General features: G+C 32.0%; 1 protein-coding gene across 4 annotated transcripts in view; it reads right to left on the bottom strand.

Moving 5' to 3' along the window:
- LOC117159068 (putative G-protein coupled receptor No18) overlaps positions 1-23,678 on the bottom strand; it is a 104,151-nt gene that overhangs the window by 68,507 nt on the left and 11,966 nt on the right. For 2 of the 4 annotated variants that reach the window (XM_076619955.1, XM_033338588.2), the window contains exon 1: positions 3,694-4,047. The exons of the other annotated variants lie outside the window; for them this stretch is intronic. The gene's annotated coding sequence lies outside the window, so the exon portion shown is untranslated. Of the gene's footprint in view, positions 1-3,693; positions 4,048-23,678 lie in introns of those variants that run through there. 4 annotated transcript variants of the gene reach the window in all.

Raw genomic sequence — 23,678 nt, 5'->3', positions numbered from 1 at the left:
TATTGAAACTTTATGATTTATGCATTCCAGAGAATTTAATATCCGAGTTCCCCAGCGTTTCGTAAATTGATTTCGTTCACCTGTGCCCATATTTTCCAAGAAATTGACGCTGTCGAAACTGTTAATAATAAACTATTACTAGGCGAATAATTATCGATAGTAAAGCGATTTCGGACTATGTAAACGAGGAATTTAACGCGAGGAAATGTAATATGTAGTTGTGATTTGTAATATTCCCGATGCCTACAGGCATCATAAATTAGCATTCACGGCATTAAGTAATATTAGTATCCTGCTATGTACGTTCATCTAGCAATTTCTAATAGATTGGAGATACGGAAACGAGCAACGTCTGTTGAAAAGATATATGTATTTTGATATTTTGCAATTCATCATATAAAGCGAGGTAGCGTATTTCGAAATTTTCTTATTTAGAATACCTTACTTTCTCCTCCTAAACAACACTACTCATTCCTCGTTTAGCGTGCCCGGTAGAAAAATTTCGTTCTTGTTTCTTGTTGCCCGCTTTATGTCGCCTAGCAGTCGCTCTAGTTTTTTTCCTCATTTTTATTGCTAATTACGAACGAGCTGTTTCAGGATTTGGGTCATCCACTCAACTTCTGCTTGTTAGGGCAGAGAGGAAGATGCACCATCGGATTCTGCCAGAATTCATCCATTTCCTTCTACTATTTTGCATTTCTCCGTCACATGTACACTGCACTGTATTAAATTAAAATTATTTGCATATTTTATATTTAGGAACTGCCATGTGTCTTAAGATTGATGAAATTGTTTACTGAATATCAACGTAGCATTAGACAAAATGAATATTCAACAGATTATTCGTCTTCGAGCGATAGCACGAATATTTGATTTTCTTTAGGATATCTTTTCATCGCATTCGACTAAATATGGCAATAAAGATATTGCCTGCATGGCAATGAAATATTGTATATAGTTTTATAGCAATAAAACGAGAACTTTTAAATCATGTGATATCATAATCGTCCCTTGGCAAATACGAAGACGGTACCGATCGAAACAAATTCAAGATAGCCTAAAAGAATTAGAAAAACAAAGACATTTTAAGAAAGGACTAAAGATTTTGAAGCAATATCTCATGATAAAATAGACGATATTTCACGAAATTCGATTGAATCTACCTTCGATTTGCCAGCTTCATCTTTCTAACATCCTCCGAAATATCTCTCGCGTGACCCTATCCTGTCCATTATGTTGAAATTGTTACAAATTCTTTCAAACGGCGAACAACCTCTCGCTGAAACCCTTTTCATCGAGAAGATTATTTGGCCCCATAAAAAGCAACCCGGGATTGTGAGGGTTAAGCCGCGTTTTCAAGGGCTGAAAGCAGCAGCCACGGTGGCACAGGTGCTCGTTACCGAGACTCGAACGCACCTTCCGGTTTTATTCCAAGGGATTCCGTGGGTGGGCAATTCAACTTTACGACCACCTGGTGCGAACTTCAAGAATATGCGATATAGCCGTACCTACCACCTACTTTTCGATTAAATGCCTGAAAGAACGACCTTTTCAGTCTTTACGGGACCAATAACATCGCAACGCATGGATATTAGAAGGTCCTGATTATTCCAACACAAGTAAAATCATCGAAATTCAGCGAATAAGATTACTTTCTGCAAAATATTTCATGTACGATATAGTTTCAGTAAGTCGTTCGAAGAAGTTTACGTCTTCAACAATTGTTGGTCCAATTTTGGATTAGCATTTTTGTTATCTTTATGATTGGGAATTTTCTACAAGTTTTATCTTCACGTTCTTTTTCTTCTATTATATTTCAATTCATAAAACGTCATACTTTTATTGAAAAATGTAATCGAGTTGGTTAGTGCTATAATCTTCAACGTGTTTCGCAATATCGATCAATCTATTCGTGTTGCAAGTTCTTCGCGTTGATACATGACTGTTCAAATATTTGTATGCCTTTTGCAATGTACATGGTCGTAATTAATAAATATCTTTTTCCAATTTGTTTCAAACCAATAGAATTATGATACTGATGTCGTATCGCTACACTATTTATATTATATTTCAAATATTTTCATATAACATTAAAAGTATGTTACTGAAATTTTCCATGAAAGTGTTGCAATATTTTCATGATACTTGAATTATATTGCTTTCGCCTATTATAGTTAAGACGTCGCATTGTTTCGATTTCGACGATATGAGAATACTGTATAAATACTACTACTAAATTTAAATTGAATCATGTGCTTGCACTTACACGGTCTCCTTATAATAGAACGTTTGAAGAACAGAGTGTTCGAATAGTAAGGTACACATTCTGATAATAGGTGTTCAGATAGGAGAGGTTGTACGATATTCCCATTTTAAAAGATATTACCACGATAAATTTGAATTGAAGTGTTCACATATTCAAGGCTCTAAAAAGCGCTTGCATAGGAAGATATACTATTATGAAATTCCTAAACTCAAAGTTTGGTAAATTCATCCAGTTCATGCGATTATAATATCACATTATGCTCTGGTTCTATGCAACTTTTGAACGTAATTTAATACGCTATTACGGTCTGCGAATTATATCAATTAGTAGTTGCAGAGTGGTACCCGTGAGCTGATCATTATCCAGTTAATGATCAATAATGTAAAGATTAATCGCCAGATACATTTATTAACGCCATTCATCAAAAATACGTAATTAACGAAATGCATTAGATTATTATAAATCATTTAGTAATCAAACAATGGAGACATTTACGATACATCTGGTTATATATCAAAGTTCCATGTAAATGAAAGTTCTCGACGTTGTTATACAAATTGGAATAAAATTTAAAGATCTTGTAATTGTACTAAGAAATTACAAATGAAAAAACCAACGACGATTTTACTTCTTATCGTAATAAAATTAACAAGCAACTTTGAAATTCAGATTCGTTGTTTAAAATCATTGCATTACTATCGTCTAGATATCATAAAGAATACAAAAACTTATGCTTATTATAAACTATACATAGTAAGATACACAATATTTTTTTTATACCTTTTTTCATTGAATTTCATAATAGTCGTATTTCGTAAATCAGATATTTGTATACTTTCAACTTGTTTTATTCCATCTTTACAAGCTTCATTTCCTTTCTTCGTAAACTGATATTTTCAATCGAAACCGTACCTTTCTCAGCAAGCACAACGATTTCATCTCACAACTTCGATCAATTCTGTACTTTATGTTCACTTGCTACTAGCGGAATAGACACAAGACTAGTCGTAAACCCAATGTCAAGCGGTAGCAACTTTCAAATATCGACACTTCTTGAAACGGAACAACTTACTGACGTGTACAGCACCTTACAGGGTTTATGGTCACCATTTCACGAACATACATTCTCTAATATATCTAATAGAAAAAGATTTCGAAGCATGTACCTAATTTTTAAAAAAGGGCATACAATAACCAATAATCTATCAGTATTTTTTAAAAAAGCTTTTTTAATTTTAAAAAAGCATAAAGAAATCTTGGTATAAGTGCACAGATCTCATGAGAAAGAATTTTGAGTTTTATGCAACTTAATTGAATTATATTCGGAAAATTCGATAATTTAAATAACGTGTGACATGATTAGTGCCGGCGATCGAAATTCTACTTCTAAATGGTAATATATTTACATTGTTCGTGTAAAACATTACCTTTCATCGTGAAGTGTTCCTCGTCCACTTTTGTACAATTTTTCCACAACAGGTTCATAAAAATTCTCAAGATTACGTTCGGTTTCTGTTTCGTCCACGTGTGTATCTACGTACATTGTTCGTCTCCATGTGTTTATGTTTGTTTCACAGAACGAAAATGAAAAAGTACGAAAGCGTATACGATCAAGATTTCACACATAGTATTGTCACAGGTGTTTCCGATGCGGTTTAGCGAATGGTTGAATTATTGACCGACTGAATAGAAACGAAAGAGATTCGCTTGGTATACTTGCCGAAGTTCTAAAGTGACTGGATGCCTGTTTCAAGAGAGCACGTAACAGACATTATCGTTTGGCAAATCCTCACAAGTCACGTATTCTCTACGACCAGTTGATAACGTAGCAGACAAAATTCTAACGGCAATTCGATTTCAATGACGCTTTGTACCACATTCGTATTCACGCAATATAAATCTATGAACGCTGCTGTATTTCGCGTATTTTGTCGAGGCTGTACATTGTAGACGTAAATGTGCGTTACCAGATGTGGACTATCTATCGACAGATTTAAGAGATTATTTTTAGGACGTTTGAAGCGTAGCAGTAATGAAATCAGGTAAACGTATGATATCTTTCGATCGTATAAATGAAAATATAAATCTATCTTTATTCGTGTTACGTATTTGGATATGTATCCTAAACAGATCTTGTCATTTTTTATTTAGAGCTCAGTTTATAAATATTTCTCAAATATCAGTTGCATATGTAATATATTATCTTGTATAGATAAAAAATAATTTATATTATAAAAGTTTCTATACAATTGATTTATATTTATACGATTTATAGTTTTATCTAAAAATTGAATATTTTCCAATACGCGTTATATTCGAACCATTTCGCTCATAAACTTGTTGATCATTCGATCATTGCTTATTTTTATTTCAAATCGTCTGTAAGACATTTGTCTACATTTTCAATTAATTTCGGTTACTGTAATAATGATACGTAATTTCACCATTGCATAGCAAATTTTATTCACAAAGATGGCCTTTAGAGGTAGTATCGTTGCAATTTTGTTATACTTTTTGTTTTAAGTTGTATCATTAGGTAATATTACCACAAGGGCACGTAACTTATATTATCATTTGCTAAATAGACAGAAGTCACGTATTTTCTGGTTATATAATGAGAATAGATAATGCAGCAGAAAAGTCAGAAATATAACGACCATTTTAATTCTTATCATTTTTATAACAATGCTTAAAGGACATTAATCCTTTGGATTTTTGCGCATTATACATATAATAATTGTAGGAGTTAAAAAATATATAGTGATCTAAATATTTTCGAGAATTATTAACAAAAAATATACAAACGATTTTATCTTGAGTTCTGTGTATCATAAGAATAATATAAATTTCGCGGATTTTATTTTTACATAAAGTTCAGGATTAAAAAATATTGTTTTACCCGATAAATGAATTTTTGTATTTTGTATTTGGAATTGTAACTACTGTTGAATATTACCTATATATCGACAAATGGCATAGCTAAAAAGTTCTCTATATCTTTTATTGCCAAACTTTTAATGTTGTAAAGTCAGCTAACAACCATTATGGTTATGCTATGAAATAACAATAACTGTTAAAAGTTAGTTTAAGTTTCTGAATGAGCTAGTTGCTATTGACACCAAGAGTATAATTCTCTAATAATACTTAATCTCAAACAGTATCTTAGAACATTTACTACAGCAATAATCTTATCTTTTAAATGAGATACCTGATGTACATCTGAATTAGACTTTATATTAAATAAAATATTGAAATTGGGTACACTAAAAATTAGATACGCTAGTAATTAACTACTCTTTTAGTTTTGATATATACAATATACAAATACGCATATGTATATAATCAATCTTAAGACGAATAAGTTAGGTGATTCTTCTGAAAAAGAAGATCCAAAAAATGCTTACTCATAACGTAGCCTAAAAATATGTACAATGTATAGCCGGTTTTTTGTGCACACTATTAGTTTGCTAATTATTGAAAATTTCAAAATTTATGGCAATATAATATTCACTTGTTAATATTTATTTGTTTGTCGAAGAATATCTATCTTTTGTAAAAATATATGTTTATAAAATATTTGTGAAAATCTGTTATTTGCGTCTGCCTGTACATATTTGACCTTCTAAGAAAGTTCCTTCCAATATGCTAAAGCAGTTTCTCAAGATATCAGACCGACTCTTAACTTAGCACTCTTCTTTGTCTGTTACGAGTTAAAGCTGAATCGCAACATTCTTACGAGTTTAGAATCCTTGGCATTCTATGAACAAAAGGAAAATGCTAAATCGAATTCAGCGTTAAATGTATTTTATGTATCTTTTGCTATTATACTATTGATGAACATTGAAAATAATGACGAAGTATGAAGATCTTATTGGCCGAATAGATTACAGTGTATCATACTTAAATTATAATCATTATTCCATTACAATAATGAAATCCAGCAAAATAGTCAGTATAAAACAATTCAGATAATTCTGATAATTTTGTTTATTTTCTCAAACAGTTGCGTTTCAACAGAAATTGTTTCGCTTTATAGTAGTTGAATATGATAATTTTCAAGCAAATTTTATTTTATCTGTTCCATAGAAAACAGATTGATTTTATTGAATGAAAATTATAAAAAAAACATATGTTATTCTATATATAATAACGATACTATTCTAAATATGTATACCATTCTGTAATCATAATGTTTAAAATGATACTTTCCATTAAATTAAATTCAGATATTATTTGAGAATCATTTGCTCGATAATTGGACAGAAAAATATTAGCTTGTTATTAGAGACACGTATATTTCTCAAAATAGAGACAATAAAACGGCGTTGTTATCAAGATCACTGCCGAAGCAATTCAATTTTTATTAAAAAAAATCCATAGTTAACGTTTTGAATAAATAGCTCGATAATTAAATCAAGTATAGCATTTCTGATAACGCGTATTATTTACTGACCTTTTGTTGTCGCTGATAGTACAACAGATTTACTAGATTTCAAAAGCAATTCAATATTCGTGTTAATGTATCGTATCAAAACACAGCTTGATAGATTGACGATTATATATTTATAAAATAAATGAAATATAGATTGACCAAAATATTGAATCTTTTTTAATCTTATACAATTTTACTATATAATAGCTTCTATAATTTTCTTGTTATTCATTAGTATTAAAATAAAAAAATACAATTTTTCACAGCTATCTTTATAAGAAAAACAGTTTAAGCACTATATGTAAATTTAGTGGCAACTGATACTCTCTAGAGTAACAGGGCTTACGTATCTCGATTAATAGCAGCAAGTAGTATAGGTAAGTAACCATACGGACGTGAATACCAGTTTCGAGTTCAAGTAGCACGGACTATAATATTGATTAAAGTACTTTTCATTTCTATGTAATACTTGCGATAGAAGTAAGTTATATGCTTCGAATGAAATTATCTCTCGTTTATATAAATATACAATAATTGTTTAGTTTCGACTATTTTAAGGTACACTATGTCTTCGACAGACACGATTATTCAAATAGATCATTTACAGTCACATACAGATGAATGCAAATTTTGTGACGTGAAAAGAAGTCAGGCGACTATTTTAAAAATGTACTAAAAGATTCCCATGAATATGAAATATAGTTGGAACATGCTGTGCGAACCGCGATAACGTTATGGAAGTTGCATCTATATACACATAAACGACTGATCTCTGCCAACCAATAGAAATAAATAAATATATATATATACACATGCATATTGCACGATTTCGGTGCAAATATTCAGCGACGTTATCTAAATAGACTGATATAGGTTTCGTATCATTCCTCGTTTCCTGAACGAAATTTTTTATTTCAAAAGTAAATACCCGATATCTTCCACGTGATTGTATTTCAATGCAATACACCTTTAATATCGGATTGATCGAAATTTGTTTTTAATTTTCTCCTATTTATAATTATTCCTTTGATCTTCACTTTGCCCTGTACGATATTTACCTAATAATAAACATGGAGAATCATTAATGTCTGATTTTGATTTAAAAGAAATTTTGTTTAATATTAACATATTTTTAAATATCTTCAAAATAAAACATCAGAATATTTTTATACTGTATGTCATAAAATTTCAAAATTTCTAAATAATAGCTTAACACTTAATAATATCCTAATATTAAAATAATATTAGGATATTGGACGTCGGAAAACAGTGAAAAAACGCTTTAGAAATCGCTATCTCACGTATGAACAGTGTATCAAAACGGATATTTTTCAAAACTTTAACATCATCTACGCTGTCTCGAGATTAGTTCAATCGTGTTCCAAGATTTATTGCAAACCTAAGATCGTAAACATCGTGACTGCAGCTGGAGGATCCGGGTTGAGTATAATTTACGATTGAAGTAGTGGAACAAAATGACATAAAGCTTCAAAGTCGTTTTAGGAATGATGATCTTACATTACGGTAATGAGTGTGTCTCGAAGACTGCTACACCTCTAAAAATAGGCAATATAAAAATAAAATGAAAAGAATGAAATAAAATAAATGGGATAAAATAAAAATAAAAATAGTTTTACGTTATATATTTAAAAAAAAAAAGATAACATGTCTTTGCAGTTTGAGAACTTGATATATAAGTAAATACGAATAGACGAGACAAATAGATATGGATAGAAGACAAATTTTCGTGCTATTGGTATGAAATATTTGTCGAGTGTTTTAGGATATTAAATGTTATTGGAAAAGTAATATACTACTCTAAAAGCACGTGACGGCAAGGCTAAAAAGATGGAATTTTAAGAAACTAGAATATTGGGAAGCTGGAAAATCACACTGTTGAAAAATAGTAGTAAAAGGAAAGAATTGGAGTGCCAAAATGAGCATATCGATGGAACAAAGAAAGACAAAAACTAGAAATCGGGAAACTAAAAAATTGGAATATCGATGAAGTAGAAGTCTATAGGATAGTAAAAAGAGCAGAAAATTAGAAAGCTAAGAACTCAAGAATCGGGACAGCAAGGTTCAATTAGCTAAATAATTAGCTACTATCGCTTCATACATTTTAAACGAATTTGAATATTCTCTTCTCACTTATAATTTAGAAAGAAATGATTCTTTAATTCGATATATAAAATTACTCTGGATTTATATATTGTGTCATAACGTTATTAACCAAACAATAAGCTACTATCTAAATTTTAATTTTTGCAGCAGAAATTGACTGATATAAAATTAATATAAAAATAAAAAGATCTTTAATCGATATAAATGTCAATTAAGCATTTGATTGGAACGGAATAATATTCTCGAAATCAAACACAAGAGAAGCTGAATAATTCCTTCGTTTCGTAAAGAAATTGTGTTGTCAAGAAAATTGCAGGACAAACGTACTGAAAACACAGAAAAACCGTGTTCGTAGTTTCTTTCCAAACGACCAAAAAGGTAGAGTGGGATTCGCGCGTCAATCAAACAGACTTGTAGCACTATCGTGTCTAGCAATCGTATGGAATTGCGAACGTTTCGATCTATTCCGGAAATTCAAAGGGTGCGTTAAAATTTCCGACATCTCAAAATCTCATTGCACATGCTATTTGCCTTTTTCAAAAACGATCTGCGAGTACACATATATGTGTTTGGAGCATCCAAAAGTCATCGGTCAAATAAGCTTTAAAAAGATGGAACGCTAAAATAATTTTTTTAAATAAAACCAAACGATATGGAAATGTAAAAATATTCAATAAAGTATATAACAAAGGACTAAAAGTAGAAAACATATAATAAAAGATATATATAAAAGCATCCTTTAATTGGAAAAATTTAATTCATAACAAGATACAAAACAACGTATTAATTGTAATTTAATTTCGTGTAGATTATAATTTCGTAGTTGTTATTGAAATATTTCGTGCATAAATTCGAGAAAACTTGTCTCTTGAAAAACAATTACCAATGTAGAAATATCTCGCCGAGGCAGCGAACTTAAGAGTATGACTTTGTCTTGCACTTCTTTTATAAAACTTTTCCTAGTCTCATAATTTATATGTTTTGTAATAGCTGAAGATTTTCCCGGTAAAACGCATATAATTTGCTAATTAGTTCTCATATTCGTTACTTGGTTTAATGTTAACGTTATGCATCGAGTTAATTTCTCCGTAATTTCTGCAATATTTTTGCAGCTTATATGAGTACTTAAATCTCTCCCTACTTCTTAAGCGTTTTGAATAAAAGATGAATGTCAAGTGACTCGTGTTACAGTAATTATATCTAACTTGTTCTAAAGTTATAAAATATGCGCGGTGCAAAGGATATAACTAAAATTGCCTACAGCGAACATATGAAAGCACGTAAGTTTGAATTCAAAAGCATCTCCACATTTGGTACTATCTACGTTCGAAAAAAGTTAGTTCTACTTAATATCAGGAGCTGTTGCTTACAAGCTTTTATATTTTTTTTCTTAACTACTACTTTTCCATTACTTTCGATGTTATTGTTATAATATCACTATATGATGTAATTATTTAAAAAACTAATAAAATTGGACAAGTGAAATTAAATATTTTATCGTTGTTCAAAATCAGATGAAAAACAGGAAAGTTATTGTTTGCAGTGATCACAAATAACATTGCAATGTTATCGTAGAACGATATTATCAAAACGAAAATTCACGTGCAGTGAAACTTCACTCATGATACCTTTTAAGGATTAAAATAGAATCATGTGTGTTTCTGTTAACATCAATAAAAATATACCGCCGTTTCATAATCTGCAACAGCGCCTTACATTTAAGTATAAAATAAAAATATCCAAGAAGTGCAGGCAATCGTATTGAAAGCGTTGCATAGCTTCTAACGAAAACGCTGGCGAATCATTGGGAAAAACATTAAGAAGTACTCAGACATACCGCTAGGAATATTTCTGCCGTTTCATCATCATCCTATCGATTCACGAAAGTATCAACTTTCGAATTCTCCTTGACCCAAACTGCAGAACCAACAAATATCGTAAAAATTTTGTGCCAAAATTTGTTACTTCTCCGGTAAACACCTCTACGTCTTGTACGTTGCCGCATGGTTTGCTAGTCTCGTTCGACTTCTTTCCCGTTTGCAAATAAAGAAAAGTTTGATCGGCATCCTTGAAATATTTCACCTACAGTTCGAATCCGATATTAATATCATCGTATTTGACCAGCTGCTCTCTTTTTTTAGTTTCTTCAACTTCGTAAATATTTCTTTGGTGTTTATCTTCACTTTGGTAAAGCTCGGTAACTGTCTGGTCGAGAGAGAAGAAAATGAATTATACGTAGTAAATGTAAAATGGTAATATTGTATTGTATCGTACGTTATAAGTTACTAAACTGCTATATTGTATCATATTATCGGTTGCATTATTAATAATAAATAATACAGTAGTAATAGTAGATAGCAGTTTGGATTGTATGTAACTTAATTTTAAGAAATGGCTGATCATAAACAAATTTTATCGTATATGCTAAAAGTACGTACATCTACGCTTAATGCGTACGAGAAAGAACGTTGTAATGGGAACGTAGTAGTAAAATGGAGCGCTTTAAAACGCACTCTGTCGTGACATTTCACGAGACAAAGCTGAATCAAATTTGAGCTGTCCTGGTCAAAATCGTTTCCCGGTTGATATTTTCACACGTCTGTTCCTTTGTACCGACACGATGCAATTTTGTGCAACATAGACCACAAACTTTTCTTGACAGTGTCAGTAGAATTTGGCCACGTGATACTGCCCAGTACTCCTTTTATCGAAACTCGGATACTAATTTCGAATTAAGTGAAGAAAATTGAAAACCTATCTATCTTTTTCCGCAATTTCTCTTCCTCCGAACAAATTAGAATTTTTCTTTCAAATAATGTCGATGCAACACAGCTAAACTAAACTAAAATACTAGTACATGTATACAAATATGATACTGACATCTTATCAAAGATATAGTCAATACGGAAATATAGAAGACGTCTCGTTTATGTTAGTTTCGCGTCTATGAAATATTGTGCCATGGCAGCGTTAGCTGAAAATAACCGAACATTGTGATTTATGACTTTTTCGCTCAAGATCATCTTTTTGCGTTTTCTGGAGCATCAATAGCTTTCTAAGTGGGACTACCTATATACATTCTTTTATATGTCAATCGATGGGTTTTTTATAGAGAATAAAAATCGATGCGTTTTCTCTTTCATGGAAAAAAAATTGACTCATAAAAATATATAGCTTATAAATATATAGTCTCACCAAAAAACAATATAGATAGCTATACGGCACTGTAACATGTGAAAAAATTTCAATCCAGATTTAATAAATATTCAAGCACATAACTATTACTTTGCACGTGTATGAAGAGAAAGAATTTAATATTTCTCTAAAGAATTGGAAAGCCGGAATACAATTATAAATTGGAATACGGAATGGATTATGTTTTAATTGAATCGTAAACTTGCTTAATGTTGGAGAATTACAAGAGAGTGTAGCGGAAGTAATTTCTTCGAGCTATCGTTCCTATTTTTACCGAGACATGAATTTAACAGGATAGGTCTTGCAAGATAATATCGTCACTTTCTCAGGCAAAATTATACTTGGATTGCAGCCAAATTAAACTTGGCGGGTCTCCATGAGCCCTAGAAATGATAACGGTCTATCTATGTCTATCTAGGAAAAAATATTTATGCTTAGTCGATAGTCTGTTACAGATTGATGGAAAAAAGGATAGGCTATACTCTTCAGTTCGTTTATGGATGCTCCACAGATGTAGTATAGAGATATCACTACCATTATCACGATTAAATTTAGGTTGTTTATTAATATTTATATAATTTATACAATTTTCATAATGTTGTTTGGTTATATAAATAATATTCTTAAATTTACACGGCAAAATTTTAAAATTCAGATTAATTCCATTCAGTCATTTTGTTGCGTCGTAAAATATTAATATTTTACACGCGATTAACGTTTCTAGTGAATCATTCAGACGAACACGATGAATTTCTTGCTTAATCGTTCTACCTGGTGAATTCACTTTCAATGATTTTTGAACGGTACTTAACTGTTACTTCACAAACCGAGATTTCTCGTGTCCAAGCAAATTGATAAATGTAGATTTTTCGCATACAAGCAGGTAAGGAACCCTTAGCTCCCTCCCTGAAAAAGATTTGAAGGATAGGCAACTCGAAGCATCTCGATTTAGAAGGTTTGAAGGTGATATACGAATTTTTTCATATTTTTTCGCAGACTCTTATCTATTGAAGAACGTGTCGAACGTAGACGATCTTCGATTATGGTTCGTGCTAACTGCAAAAACGTTTACGAAGTAAGGATTAATTGCCTTGATAATAACACAGATATTTAATTAATACTTTTACGTTATTAGATTATATTGTCAATGACGAGAGTTTTCTCGATTATCGTTAAACGTCATAGAACTCTTTGCGCTGCTTAAGAAGAATAGACACAGCTGGGGACAAAATCAAGAAATTAATTGTGAAGTTAAATAGAGTTTCGAGCGGTATATATCCTTTCATAGGTATATTACAAAGACAATAATCGAAATATTATACAGGAAATAATCCTGCTTTTAACAGAACAAATGCGAATTCAGAATGTTGTTAGCACAGTAAGAGAATATTGTACATCATCTCTATTGCATATTGTTAGTACTACAAAGGCTTTACAATATGCATTGTTTCGTACATAAATTGCTGCAACTCTATAAATACGTTACTAAGGTTCTATTACACGTGTTTTAATATCGTTCTTCTCGCAATTTCAATATAATTCGATCTATTCGATATAACACATTTTTTAAATGGCCTCAAACATACTCGTATGTTGCTAATTCAATTTATTATTCGCATAAACTTGTGCAGTCTGGCAATTACTAAATTGGATTAGAAATTCGGTTGGAAATTCGAAGTAAGATTAATGGACCCATTCCGTTTCAATAGTAACTTTAATATTGCTAATTAGAGAATTTTGAAGATTGCCCTGGAAAGTGGCGCTGGAATTATATCGCAATTGACTCGTAGTTAATCTAAAAGATGTGGAAAGATTATATTTCGAGCACTTTTTTTCAATAACTTATAATTGTCCGATATGAAAGAAATGAAATTGGTGCGCCATATTTTTAGGCATCTAAAATCACGTAACTTCGACTATTATTTCAAGCGATGAAATAAACTCTGTTATATAGAAATAGTCATCGATTACTGAAGCATTTATTGCTCATAAATTTCCCCTAATTACTCCCTAACTAACCCCTAATTACTTTAAAACGTATATACGTTTGCTTTCGATCTTATTTTACGATAACACGTGGCAAAAGATCAATAAATCGTTTGCATGGAACGTTTTCAAAAATTATTCTTAGAAAGCGCAGTATATAAGAAAAACAGATACATATTTCGTTTATAGTTGTTTTCAATTTTGCTGCCATCTTCTCATTTTCCTAATAGGCTACATAAAAGCACAGTGTAATCTGCTATAATATACCGGAATACATTTTTAAAGTAAAGTAATAACACACTTATTTCATCGAAAGCTAATCAAATCCCGCGAGGAAAGTTGCTGAATGCAATTTAAAGTTTAAGTGTAAGACGGGAACGTAAAAGTGCAAACGCGTTGTCTAGTGCCTCGACTTCTTATGAAAGTTCTTAGGGTGTTCTGTAAATTATGAACTGCATACATCTGGATTCGACATCGCCAGCATTCTTTATGTTCTTTCATTCGCAAGCGCTTCGTAAGTTTCTGTGCGGACAAAAGTCATTTTGATTTCACTCGCACGAAAGTTTTCTATCGAATTTCAAGATACACTGAATTCAAGAAGAATGTGATGTTTACCCCTTGCCTTCGGTACGAAACGTCAGAATACTATCGTTAGAAATGTAGGAAGAAACAGAAGAATATGTAAAATATTGTTGAAAAATTTCTATATTTCTCGAAATATTTGGATGAAATTCTCATAGTGAACAACAGCTTAACAACTTTAATATGTTCGCTGCGTAACATCTCATAGATCCGAGTTTGTGTGTAGTTTCGCTATGTACATGCGATGGCTGACATACCTGTGGACGTAAATTAAAAAATAAATTTTTAGCCAAAAAGATAAGTTTAGAAAAACTGTTTTTATAATAATTCGTTAAAAAATACATACGTTTTGAAAATCTTACGATATTAATTAATTTAAAAAATTAATTTTTAGGATACAGTTAGGTAACGGCAGGCTGACAATTAAAATCTGACTAGCAGTGAATGGATTAAAAATCGTATACAGGGTGCGGCCGAATAACGTGCACAAATACGCACGAGGTGATTCCTCATGAAAAAATAAGAACAAAATATGGAATAAAATTTTTTCATTTAAAAAGACTTAGTTTACGAGAAAATCGAGTATGAAACAATTTTATTCTACGTTTTTTACATATCTTTACACGTAAAACAATCTACTGTCGTTTGCTGTTTAATATTTCCCAGTCCGGAATTAGCTATGTTCAAGTATACTGATAAATTTTCAAACTCGATTTTCTCGAAAACTAAACCTTAAACGAAACAATCTTATTCTATATTTTATTTTTATTTTTTTATCAGGAATCACCTCGTGCCTGCCTGTACATGTTATTCGATCGCACCCTGTATATTTCGAAATAAATACTTATCAACAGAAATGTATGAATTTGAAGTTCGTAACGTCTACAAGATTGAGAGAAGCTTGGTTAAACGAAGTTAAGAAAAAGCTTAGGAAAAATCAAATTTTCTTAAAGAGAATGAAAGAAGATTATGCCTGCACTATTAATAGTCTCAAAGATAAAACTTGATTTATGTTATCAAGACGCGCCAGCGAATATTAGTAACTTGCGTCGATCACTATCTCTAATCATTAATCATCTATTACTGATAAGCTACAGATTATCAGTTTTGTGGGATATTTTCTATTTGATTCTTTTAACCTGCACAGTTTTGTTCAGTTGTGAGGATCTCTATCTTTATATATAGTTGTACTGAGGATGTAGGTATTCCCCAGGAGCTTCTTTTTCTTCAAAAATTAAATGTTTTATGCAAAATCAAAAATCTATATTATTCTCAAAACTAATGGCGAAGCGGATATCTCACGTCGTGGATTATCGAAAATTTGCATCGCGCAAGGCTTGAAAAATTCAAAACGTTAGGCATTTCGATAACGCAGCACCACTTAGTGCGGTCTGTATAATTCACGAGTTATTTGGTATACAATTTAGGTGGAATACCCTACATAAATAAAATAAGACATCTTATGCATCGAATTATACTTAATTTTACATGTAAAGGTGGTTCTACTTGTTAATCTATCTTGCCAACTCGAATCAATACTTATAAATATGTATGGAATGATTGCATTTCATTGGACTCCATTATTTCACAATTCTTTATCGGAAATTCATGAAATTTGACAAATTGATCTTCCCTGTTTCGGTTTAATGGAATTATTTCAACGAAAATGATTTGATTAAATTTTATTGTTATTATCTATGCCATCAACGAGACAAAAATGCTGTAAGGCTAATAATACTAACAATATTAATGATATTCTTTCAGATGATACCAACCATGAAAAAACGTTAAATAACTATAGCACAGTATTTCTATGCCGTTATGGACTTTCTTTCGAAAAACAAAAACATCGCGTTTAACTCCGTGCAAACCGCGACAATATGACGAATCATTGAAGATATATGGAAGGCATAGATTGTGACAAATTTCCAAATGGCCACGCTCAACCGAGACCATTCGATGATCATTCATGCCACGATCAGCTCTCGTCCCGTATAGTCCAAGACATTTGACATTTGTCTGAAATGGAACAAAATCAAAGTAAGAAACCGCTGGGATCGCGCGCTCCGTCAAATAAAAGGACAGACTCCGAAAACCGAGTCGTGGAGTAATATTTCACAGACTCGACAGCGGAGTTTCGCCACTGCCTGAAGGGTGCTCTAGCCGTTTAATTATTTCTTGCCGGACTATTTCGCGGAACAGTTCTCGCCGTGGCAACAGAAGTGCTATTGTCCTTAAGATTTTAAGTCTTTAACTCGATGGACCAAACGATTTCAATGATTTAAAGAGGTTTAAACGATTCACTGTCAGAGAAGGATCAACCTTTTGCCATACGAGGTTTATATTAGCTTCGCATTCGCTTACGCTTACGTAACTGAGTATTCACTGCTTTCACGTTGCGTCTGGTAAAAGATGTATTAATGGGTATATCAACACTTTAACGAGCAATGTAACCCTTGGCGACAGTTTGTTTTGTAATACTTATGACGACAGAATTATTAACCAAACTACGGTAATGATAAATACAGTAGTTGGAGAAAATATCGCCACATCGTTGCATTTATCGTAACATTTATATAGTGATTAATTAGGTCCAATATTAAATATCGTATTATTTTCGTATCACTGTCATAATTTCATGCTACGAAAATGGGATATAGAACTTGATAAGAAAACGCAACGACGAAAATAATGGTAAGCGCTGATACCTTCTGTAACTATTGTAAATTGATGTCCCCATAAGAAAGTAATTATTAATTCATCGTTAATTCGAACACTTTGATGTTATTTTTAAATAATATTATCACAAATCGGCCAGTGTCTAGATACTGGTAAACGTTAAAATATACTAACCATATTAGTATGGTTAAATAATAATTCTTTTGTTAATTCACTGAATAATTGGTTTGATTTTTGCATTTTACATACATTCTACCGTGAAACTGATTTGAATAACATCAATTCGTCTATGTTCATTTTATACACTTATGAATTAATAATTTACCATTTATATGCTTGTATTAATATAATAATATAACACAGTTTTATCATATTTATTTTATATATCAATATAATTCTGTTTGTCTTATAAATCAAGTTCTAATTCCCACGTCGAAAAGAATTTTTGCCAAAGGAACAGGCCATTTTTCAGGATAATTAGTCTTTATTATATTTGGACCTTAATTCGCACTTTGACTGTGACTCGGTATAGTAAACTAAAAATGTAAACAAAGAGCAGATAAATAAATCATATTACTTAAATTCACTTGCACAAAAGAGAAAGTAGGAAACGATAACAATAATACGATGATAATAGTGTGAGAAAGTTGCTGCATGCAAACATGTGCCAAGAATTGGTCTAGATCGTATTTCAACGTAAAGTTATGATTCCTCCGTTTCCGCATGATTAAGGGAATTATTTTCGCGCGTTACTCCATTCCTTTGTATTCAAGATTTCTAGAAGCTACACGTTTCATCTGTAACCCATATATTTTCAAAATTGGTCTCCTGAATAAGCCATACTTTGCGAAATAATACTGTAGATATCAGAACGATTTATACAGTATGTTTGGAAGTACAGATTCATTTAGATATCGTAGAATTTGGTAATTGTGAATAACGAAAGTAATACATTTTGTCGAATAAATATGTCTTCAATCTCGTTTTATTTTTCAACAGCAATGGTTTAAATATGTAAATTTTATGTGCAAATTGCCACGCACCGACGACCGTGCACGCGTCGTTTCAGTTTTCAGATATAAATTCCACATTATGCGTTATAAAAATTGCGCTGTTTTATTTCAGCGCATCTATATATCTGTGGCTTAACAGTAATTAATACTGTTAGTTATTATTATTAAACTGCAAATTTGTGTACATTTATGGGAACTTTAGAGTTGCAAAAATGTATAAAATGTATCTTTATAAAATGCGAAAGTGTACAGTATATCCAAGATAACATATACAGCAACGATAAACATGTACAAGAATTACAAAATGCACAAAGTATCTAAAATATTCTTTAGAACATTTGGCGAATGGAATGAATTTCTTTTTAAACTTCGTCTCTTTTTCTCAAACTCCATTTAGTTTGCAGTGCACTGTTTATAATTCTGGATGTCTACTTCTGAATACCGAATGAAGTATACTAAAAAGTGATGTTGCAATCAAGTTTAGAAATTAAACATGAATGGGATAAGCAGGAACGCGATTTTACTAGAAAGGATGAACTGTAATTTCTGAGAGAGTGAAAACAAATTGGAAGGAAGAGATGTTCTAGAATTCTAACATCTTGCAATTTGTTAAATGAAAGGATAACGCTAGAAACAGAGTCATCAAGTACTCGGTTATAACGTGCATCGGCAAAATGTACTCATTCCTTTCGTTTATTAACGCATACACAAAAAAGAAACTGCGTTCGAAATCAAAGTGTACGTTGAGAAAATGCGCAAAGTAAAGAAAAGATGCAAAAAATAGCAAACAAAAGGGAAGAAATGATTCGTGCGACGACTGTACCGAGTGGACTGTTCCAAAATAATAACAATCACTACAACATAGCAGTCTGGTGATGGAATGAAATGGGTTACTGGAATATTTTTGGAAAAAATAACAGTTCCATTTGAATAATATTTTCCTATCTTATTCTTTAGATTCTAGTCGAATCTTTTCCGTAAAAAGCGAAAGATGCGATTTATCGTGTTCTTCTTCTGGAATCTTCGATATTAAACCGTTAAAACTTCGATAAATTGCTACCTCGTAATTTTAAACAATGAACGATAACGAACGATGTCATGGTTTATGTAAATCGTACTAACAACGTTTATTCACATTTATGTGTAATATTGGAAAGCTGTCAGTCGCATTAAAAGTTAAAGGAGCTTCGGTAAAGTAAATTTTTAATTAGCTTCACTTTTATCGAAGAAAGATTGAATTTTAATTCCTTTTCAAATAGAGAAAATTTCACCGAGTTTTATTCAATTTCTTGATAATTGAATTTTAAATCCTCGAATAAATAACGTTCGCCAAAATCACGTGACAAATAGTAAATATTTGAGTATAATATTTCGCGCTTTTCCCTCCGGCGAATGTATTTTTCATATTATGTTAATTCTAGTTCTCACTGCGTTGATTCGGATTTTTACCAAATTTTCTGCCTGCGCCTTCACATTTAACCGTTTCTAATAACTATTTTCAATTCAAATATTTTTCCATCTTATGACATTTCATATTAGACACTGCATTCTGTTTGCGCTTGTGCCGAAGAAAAACGCTGCTCCGATAGAATGATAAAGAAAATTCTAATTTTAACTAGCAGGTTCTGTCACGTCAGCGGAACCTCCGATTGATTTTCCTTACTCGATTTTTCGTATTCAAGACGATTGGAGGTAAAAGAGAAGTAAGAAAATGCATAGACTTCGCAAGTATTTGATCGAAAAGCTGCAAGAAATAACGAAGATTACCCTGATAATTCAATTCATTTTACGCAATTCACGAATAACATTTCGACTTTATTTAACTTGAAATAGTACTATTGATATCGATATATCGATACATTCATATTGGCATTTTATAGAAATACCAAAAATTTACCATTCTTTTATAGTTTATTTTAGCAATTCGTTTGCAATTTCTAAGTAACGTCTCTATGTTAGTAATGATAATTAACCGTTTCCAATTCGCTAGAAAAATTCAACACGTGTCATCAAATTACAAAGCAGCACGTAAAACTTGTTAGTTAATCGATATTTCGTCTTAACAAGAACTGGAAGCCTTCTATTTTCCCAACAAGGTCAAGTATCTGTATTATCCGATCTGCTGCATATTCATGACAATATATTAATTAAGTAGTGCAACGATTTCGTAAATTCTATACTAAGCATGTTCTTAGACTGTGCCTGCCAAACGACAGATTGTTCCAATTTAAATCCTTCAGTTCCCTAATGCAAGCAGCAACGAGATGACAAACAGAAAGTAGAATAAACAGAAGTTTATATTAAATCCGAGCCACTGAATCCGTAATATTATTGTCACTTTTCGCTAATTTCCGCTTCGTTTCCCTTCGTCCTTAGATATAATCTCGAATAATCTAAAAGTATATTACCTAGAGGCGTATAGTTACCGCAAAGACGAGAGAAGCGAGACAAAAGGAGATAAATCGATTCATCCCTCAATTCCAAGCCGTACTACGGTTTCCTTTGTACGTAGCAACTTAAAGCAACTGCTAACACCTACCGGATTGACAGCCGGCGATTTATTTACTTACTTACCATAGCCAACAATGCAACTTGCAAACTTATACAACGCGACCCATCAACTTTGCTTTATGATGTTCGCTTTCACTCGAATATCATAAACTCTGTTGCGTATTTCCGCTTTTTTCGTTTGCTCACTTTTCACTCGATCGTATTTTTCTGACGTTAAAAGGCATCTCGAGTTTGAACGAAACACCAGAAGATTTTTATCAATAAAATATGATTTCTCGTTTCAATAGTTGAATATCTCCTTAAAATACTACGAATTCTTTTTATTTGTTACAAGTTAAGCCGAGGGTATCGCATCGACGTGCTATCAAGTTCGATTTTTTCTATAAATGAAACTTCAAGTAAAAGTATCTTATACTATATTTTCAACCTATTTTCACGTATAAAATAACTTGCTGTCGATTGTCCACTTCCGTCCAATTGGAAATTAGACAAGCTCACGCTGTGCGTGACAAGTTTTCAAACGGTATTTTCAATTGGAAAAATGTTATTTTATACTTTCCACTTATTTTTCCACGTACGACCATCCGCTTGTTGATTATACGATGATTATTGTATATATTGGACACTCTACTCTTTATTTATGCCTCGTACTGGGTAAGTGGATCGTTATTCGCATGTATCTAGTTAAATTATTTCTTTGGAGTATCTCTTTCTTGTCTTCTATATTACAATGACATACTGACGATAATGACGATAATGGTTATTAGACGCATGCGGCAAGTACACTTGGTATTATCGTACTGGGATACATAATGTGAAAGCCTATTATACAAGCATAGTGTTTGATATGATTAACGTACAAAAATTAACGAATTGAATTACAATTTTATCGAAAAGTTTTAATAATCGCTGTATGGTCTTGTTCTTTTCTGTAATCCTATATAAACAAATTTTTAAAGAATACAATGTATCCTGTTCCAGCATAGCATCAAAATTCATTATTACCATTCGTGTAAAACAAAAGTGTTTGAGCAACGAAATTTTGAATAACGGGGCCAGAGGTAAAAGGGCCGAAATATTAAAAAATGCAAAAAGTTACTACTGAATTTCGTGATAAATTGAAGAAGATTTATTAAAACGCATCTTACTCGTTCCATTTTCTTGCGTCAGTCTGATGTGAGTATCAGAATATTCTTGCTTTTTGATGAATCTAACAGTTAACCCATCTACGTCGTATGTCTACTTCCTTCGGTAATGAAATATTGCACCTTTACTAGTTTCAAACTCCCTAATTATTTTGCATTTAGTTTCCAAATAGTTGACCTAGTTTAATTTCGTTGTGGTGATACGCGTGAAATAGTTCCACTGATAAATTTGCACGCAAGGAAAAGATTAACGCAACATTTCAATAATTCAGTGTTCCATTAGCCAGTTGGAATGTTAACATAGCGAAAGCTCGAACGAGTGTGGCATTTAATTAACCGTCGATTACGACTTTCGCTATCCCGATTATAAATTAGAAACTTTAATGCGAACACTGGCAAAATGTTAATGGCGAATATTGAACGTCGTCTTTAAAGAATAATCGTAATCGCCGAAAAATTCGAACCGCCTATTATGACTCGACAAAGTGAAACAGATAACAACTACTTGAACGAAAACTTCTAAAACTAAACTCGCGAAGGTATAGGACGAACTTTCAAAAGTGAAGGTGGCTTGAAACAAAATGACGGAAGAAATATTAATATAAGTGTACGAAGGAAATTCAATATTAAGCTTATCTTCAGCTCATTTAGTGGAATCAATTACCAGCGGTATTGTAAGAGTGTGATAAAAGCAGTAAAAGATTTTATGTCCGCTAAGCGTTTATAAAAAATACGAGTTAAGCTAAGTATAACTTAATGGCAAGATTAGTAGGTTGAAGCCTTTAATCTTTCAAGAAGCAGGTATCCGTGAGAAACCATTGAAAATGTTATTTATTTGCGGGATTTTAATAAAGTGTAGATACAAGTAATTACATTGATAAAATAAGAAAGTAAAAAGTTTCGCAATTTAATGAATTTTTGCAAACGATTAGGAAATTTAAGTCGATTTCCTTGATTTATTGCCGGAAAAGAAAGTTGCAATTTCTTAATCGCCAGTGGAACAGGTATTCAAGAAAAAGCTTTCGCAACAAGCTTTGAACCGAACTTCCAGAAATAAAGGTGGTTCCGGGTGAGTAACGACAATGGGATTAAATTGCGAGGAAACAAAGCAAAACGGGGAACACAGAGAAGAAAGTAGAATCAGAACGAGCTGTTGGTGCATTCATGGGGTACTGAAAACGCGCCGGTTCAGCCTTTGCTCGTTTTTGGCGGCTAATAAATTTTCGCTAATTCCTCAAATATTTTCCATTGTTACGAAGAAATATCATACCCGCCTGCGTATAATCTTATTTTCTCTAATTTATCGATGACGATTTTCTAAAGTATTTACTATGTCTTATTAATAAAATAACACTCGGACATTAATCAATTTCATCAATAAATAATATTTATCTATGTTTTGCATTGTGGATAAATAAGAATGTAGGCTGATCCGAAGGGTAGAGGTTGAGGAATAATTTCTGAAACTTTTAATCAGATGATCTATCGACATAAATGCTTGAATAAATTTTGTTTAATCACGTTTACACTTTATCGGAAAACAAATGGAATTAATTGGAAATCAGGACGTTAAACATCGACGTTCTGTTGCTGCGTGCTCCCTGCTCAGGTGGTTTTAATTAGTTATTAATCTGTAAATGAAACTACGCGCGAGCATTATTAAAACTTCACTGGGAATCGCATTCAATTTTAATTTACAGATGCAGATTGAATTTCAATAAATGTCTCCCGATAACACGAATTGC

Source organism: Bombus vancouverensis, chromosome 7 (assembly GCF_051014615.1).
Source record: "Bombus vancouverensis nearcticus chromosome 7, iyBomVanc1_principal, whole genome shotgun sequence".
NCBI lineage: Eukaryota > Metazoa > Arthropoda > Insecta > Hymenoptera > Apidae > Bombus > Bombus vancouverensis.
The sequence above is the reverse complement of the archived record's forward strand: the minus strand, read 5'-3'. Positions and strand labels throughout refer to the sequence as shown.